Consider the following 6362-nt stretch of genomic DNA (forward strand, 5'->3'; position numbering starts at 1 on the left):
TAGATAATCTTGGGAAGAAATGTGAAAACAGAGAGTAACCCAAAGATTCAGAGATCTTTAGAAATTATTCAGAATTCACAGATGAAATTTGAGACATTGTACCAGGAATGGTCAGAGGTGGCATTTCAGGAATGTTATCCTAACCAAATTTTAATGAGCTTCACTTAGCAAATTATTATATTCTTTTGACTCCTCTTTCTGTTTCAAACCAGGTAATTCATATTACTATTGATATTGTAACATAAACAGTACCTATCCCACCAGTATGCTAAAGGAGAAAAATCATGTGAGCATATCAATAGATGAAAAAACTCATTTGACAAAATCCAGCACTCATGGATGATAAAATCTCGCAGCAAATTATAATAAAGAGGAACTACCCCTAAGATTGGGGCAAGGCAAAGATATTCACTCTTACCACTGCAATTCAACATTGTACTTGAAGCTGTAGCAAATGCAATTAGAGAAAAGGAAATTAAAAATTATAGATATAGAGAAGGCAGAAATAAAAGTGTCTTTTGTCAGAGATGACATGATTGTCTATGTAGAAAACTCCCAAATAATCAACCAAAATATTTCTAAAATGAATAATGAATTATATCAACATATAAATGATCAGTATGAAAAAAACTACAAAACTCGGAAGAAGAAGTGATCAAGAAGATAGAAATAAATGAAGAGCTCAGAAGACTTAACATTATTCATAGTGATCTTTGAAATCAAAACCATCTCTGTCAAAATTCCAGCTAGTTACTTCGTAGTTATAGATAAATTGATTCTAAAGTTTACACTATGGAGGGGGGGGGGAGGAGGAGGAGGAGGACTCACACACTTGATTTCAGGACTTAGTAAAAAGCTACAGAAATCAGGACAGTGTGGTATTTGCAAAACAATAGGAAAACAGTTAAATGGAACAGAACGGAAATCCCAGAAATGCACTCACACAAATAGAGTAAACTTGCTATTGACAAAATTACAAAAAATTCAATGGAGAAAGGATAGTGTTTTCAACAAAGGATATTAGAATTCATTGTCTATCCAATACAAAGAAAATAAAATAAAATAGATGATGAATAGAGGATTTAAGGACTGATCTTAATTAATTGTTTCTCAAAAAGGATCTTAGACTTAAGTATAAATCCCCAAAATGTGAAACTTTTAAGTGATAATAAAAGAGAAAATCTAAGTGAACTTGGGTTTAGTAATGATTTTTTTCGATAAAATATCACAAGTATGACCTATGGAAGAAATAATTGGTAAACTTAATTTGATTAAAATTAAGACTGAAAAACGAATAGGCAAGACACAAACTGGGATAAAATGTTTATAAAACACATCTTATTATAGACATATGAGAATAATTCAAAAATTGTGGGAAACATAATTGAAAGATCATTTATTTCGGAGCAAAATCTTTTTGGAAATACATGCATGGGTTTTCATAATAAACATTTTCCATGAATATTTGGAAGACTTGAAAATATTAGTTCAAAACATTTTTCATCAAAGTAAACCTTTTATTGCATCTTCCATGAACTTCTTTAGATACCCTTATATATCTAAAATACACACAGAATATTTAGAATGCAAGAGGCCAGCGCTGTGGTTAATCCTCCACCTGTGGTGCAGGCATCCCATATGGGCACCGGGTCCTAGTCCCGGCTGCCCATCTTCCAGTCCAGCTCTCTGCTGTAGCCTGGGAGGGCAGTGGAGGATGGCCCAAGTGCTTGGGCCCCTGCACCCGCATGGGAGACCAAGAAGAAACACTTGGCTCCTGGCTTTGATTCGTCATAGCTCTGGCTGTGGCAGCCATTTGGGGAGTGAACCAACAGAAGAAAGACCTTTCTCTCTGTCTCTCTCTCTCTCACTAACTCTGTCAAATAAAAAAAAAAGAAGCTACTGGCTCCCAGCTTCGGTTCGGAGCAGCTCTGGCCATCGTGGACATCTGGGGAATAAACCAGTGGATGGAAGACCTTCTCTCTCTCTCTCTCTCTCTCTCTCTCTCTCTCTCTCCGCTTCTTCCTCTCTGTAACTCTGCCTTTCAAATAAAGAAATAAATAATACTTAAAAAAGAATATTTAGAATGCAAATAGTAAGGAATCAAACAATCCAATTAAAAATAAGCAAAAGATTTGAACAGTGGACCTATAGAGATGATGAATAAGCATAAGGAAAGTTGTTCAACATTGCATGTCATTAGGAAATTGCAAACAAAAACAACAACAAAATGTTATTATGCACCTATTAGAGTGGAAAAACCTGAAATACTTACAATATCAAATGCTGATGAGGATGTGGAGAAACAGGAATGTATTCATACTGGGAATGAGAACACCTTCACTGACTTTGAAAGACAGTTTGGCAAATTCTTTAATACGGCAATCATACTCCTGGATATTTATCCAAAGTGAAACTCATAAAAAATATGAAGATGAATGTTTATACCAGTGTTATTCATAGTTGACAAATATCAGAGTCATTAACAGGCTCTTCAACTGCTAAATGTATAAATTGTGTTATATTTATACAGTGGGAAATTACAACAAATTACTCCATATGATATAATGTGATTACAAAAGCAAATTGACATCCACACCAGCATCCCATATGAACTCAAGTTCCAGTCCCAGCTACTCTACTTGTGATCTAGCTCCCTGCTAATGCACCTGGGAAAAGCAGTGGAAGATAGTTCAAGTGCTTGACCCTGGCACCCACATGGGAGACCCAGAAGAAACACCTGGCTCCTGGCTTCAGCCTGACCCAGCCCTGACTGTTGCAGCCATTTGGGGAGTGAATCAGCAGATGGAAGATCTCTCTTTCTCTCTCTCTCTCTCTCCCTCTCTCTCTTTCTAACTCTCTCTCTCTCTGTGTAACCCTGCCTTTCAAATAAATAAATAAATCTTTTTAAAAAATGAACTACATTAGGCGCCGGTGCCGTAGCTCACTTGGTTAATCCTCCGCCTGCGGTGCCGGCATCCCATATGGGCACCAGGTTCTAGTCCCGGCTGCCCCTCTTCCAGTCCAGCTCTCTGCTGTAGCCTGGGAGGGCAGTGGAGGATGGCCCAAGTGCTTGGGCCCCTGCACCCGCATGGGAAACCAGGAGGAAGCACCTGGCTCCTGGCTTCGGATCAGTGCAGCGCCAGCCTTAGCGGCCATTTGGGGAGTGAACCAACAGAAGGAAGACTTTCTGTCTCTCTCTCTCACTGTCAAACTCTATCTGTCAAATAAATTTTAAAAAATGAACTACATTAATTAAAAACATTAAGAATAGAAGAAATCATGTGAAAATAAGAGCAGGTATTTGAGAACACTAACAATGTCTGTTCAATTTTCCTATAAACCCCAAATTCATATAAAAATATATTTAGTAATTTTCAAACACACATACAGCACATGTGCAGCAAAATGTGCTAACATGCAGCAAGAACTGCTAAGGTAAGTTTATAGCTGTAAGTGCCTTATTAAAGAGGAGAACGATTGAAGGCAATAAGCTAGTCTTATAGCTTAAGGAACAAGAAGAAAACAGCAAACCAAACCCAGAGAAAACAAGAGTAAGAAAACAATAATGATCAGAATGGAGATAAAGTAAAAAACAATAAAGTTTCAAGAAAACCAAAAGTCGACGTTTTGAAAAGGTCAACAAAATTGGCACAAAAATGGAATCATTATCGCTGAACCTTCCAGAAATATAAAGGATTAGAAGAAAATATGAACAGTTGCATACAAACATATTAAATAACCTAGATGAATTTGACAATTTTCAACAAACACACAAATTACCAAAAGTGACTTTAAGAGAAATAGAAAATCTGAAAATATCTATAATAAGTAAAGAGATTGAGGTGGTATTAAACTTTCCAGTAAAGAGAAGTTTAGTACTAGAAGACTTCACTGGTAAACTTTACCAAACATTGAGAAAAGGATTCACACAATTAATTTTTTTTTTTTTTTTGAGAGGCAGAATTAGACAGTGAGAGAGAGACAGAAAGAGAGTTACAGACAGTGAGGGAGAGAGACAGAAAGAAAGTTCTTCCTTTTCCATTGGTTTACCCCCAAAATGGCCGCTACGGCTGGAGCTACACAGATCTGAAGCCAGGAGCCAGTTGCTTCCTCCTGGTCTCCCATGCGGGTGCAGGGCTCAAGCACTTGGGCCATCCTCCACTGCCTTTCCAGGCCACAGAAGAGCTGGACTGGAAGAGGAGCAACAAGGACAGGATCTGGCTCCCTGACTGGGACTAGAACCCAGGGTGCTGGCACTGCAGGCGGAGGATTAACCAAGCGAGCCGTGGCGCCGGCCCACACAATTACTTTAAAAAATTCTTCAAACTATAAGAGGGATCAATTCCTAACTCATTCTGTGAGATGAGCTTTATTTATTCTGAGAACTAAAGCCACACAAAGGTATCACAAGAAAATTATAGACCAATACCACTTATAAATATACAGGCACAAATCATCAACAAAATACCACCCCACCACATTCAACATAATATTAATAGGATGTAGACTATAAAAAAGTAGATTTTATCTTAGCAATTCAAAGGTGATTAAACAGAAGAAAAGCAATGAATAAACACACTACAATTACAGTACAGAGGAATTTCATAAAATGTATCATCCTTTGGCAACATTTCTAAAACTATGTGGGTTCTTCAAAAAGTTCACGGAAAATGTGTATTACAGAGAAACCATGGAGGAGTTTCCAATTTTTTAATCAAATCAAGGTAAACTTACCTTTCAATTCAATTTCTTCAAGAAATTTTTGAATTGTCCTCTTAAAAAATTCTTCACCATGATAAAGGGCATGTATGAACAACCCACAACTCACATCTGACAAAAAATTGGAAATTCACCCCCCCCCCCAGATCAGGAGTAAAACAAGGAAGCCTGATTTTGCCATTTCAATTCAAAATTGGATGAGAAGCTCTATCCAGAGCAATTAGACCACAAAAAGAAATACATTCAAATTGTAAAGGAATAACTTCAAAATATTTATATTTGTGGATGGTATGAGCCTATGTTTACAAAATCCTGAGAAACCACAAAAAATATAGAATTAATAAAAGAATTTAGCAATTTTTTTCAGTGTATAGGATCAACTCACAAAAATCACTTGTCAGAAAAAGTAGAGAAAGATCGTGGCTGAATAAGATGTTCGCAGGTGATTATCTCTCCACAAAACACCATTTCCTGTTGCCTTCACAAGAGCTCAAAAGCCAGGTGAGAGATCACAGTGCCTGGGTTTAGTAGAGTAATAAAAAGGAATACACTGAAAGCACTAGGAAGAAAAATGTTGCCTGCCGCATCCCTTCCCCCAAGATCTAACTAGAGTAGCATGGAGAGATATGCCTTACCTCATGCTTGGGAGAAGGAGAGTGAATTAAATCTAGAATTTAGATTTAAAATGCAGTACCAGGACCATCATGATTAAAAAACAAAACAAAACAAAACACACACACACACAGTGCCCAACACAGCCTCTTTCCCCAGTCTCATAACTTCAGACTGAGATTTGTGGGCTCTCCTTGGGCAGCTAAAGAACACCTCCACCACCCTCTATCAAACTCAGACAGACACCAGATCAAGACTGCAGTTGCTGAGGAGTAGGGCAAGAAAGAACATTTATGACTTTGATTTGCAGCTTGGAGCCAGGACAACCACTGTGAGATCCAGTGCCTGATAAAGCGCAAAGGCCTCTACCCTCAGTCCAATGATTGCAGGTAGATCCCTTAGACTTGCCCCAACATCAGGTTAAGATTGTGTTCTGGTGAGAAAGATACATTTCAACCTCTTGTAGGTGTGGCATGAATCCTCAATATTGTGCAGAACTGTGACCGTGAGATGGTGTGTCCTAAATTATTACCAGTATGGGCAGTCAGGCAACTGCCTTTATCCCCCTGTCCCCTAATCTGAATTCTTAGGCAGACAGCAAGGAACACCAGGGCTTTGTCTTAGGGCTCAATGATGGTCGTGCTGGTAAAAACCAATATTGAAGACATCCTGATGATCTTGGTCACGAGGTCAGTGCCTGAAGATGAAGCTTTTAGACTTGCTATGGCATCAGAGATCTGTGCCCTAGTGAGATGGACTCATCTTGACGTATATCACTTGCGGACTCACATGGGCCTGGTGAGCACCTCGGAGATTGCACAAGACTTGACAACTGTAAGACCCAGGTATAATCCAGTATAAGCCAAGAAACTGCCTTTATCACCCTTCTCCTACCATTGGGCACAGAATAAAGAACCATAGAACTATGTCTTTGGTCTCGGTGCCAGGGTGGTAAAACCCAACACTAGGTAGATCCTAATAGTCCATGTCCCTAGCATACATTTGCATGGAACTTCTGGAACTGTCCTGGT

Source organism: Oryctolagus cuniculus, chromosome X, assembly GCF_964237555.1.
Source record: "Oryctolagus cuniculus chromosome X, mOryCun1.1, whole genome shotgun sequence".
Classification (NCBI taxonomy): domain Eukaryota; kingdom Metazoa; phylum Chordata; class Mammalia; order Lagomorpha; family Leporidae; genus Oryctolagus; species Oryctolagus cuniculus.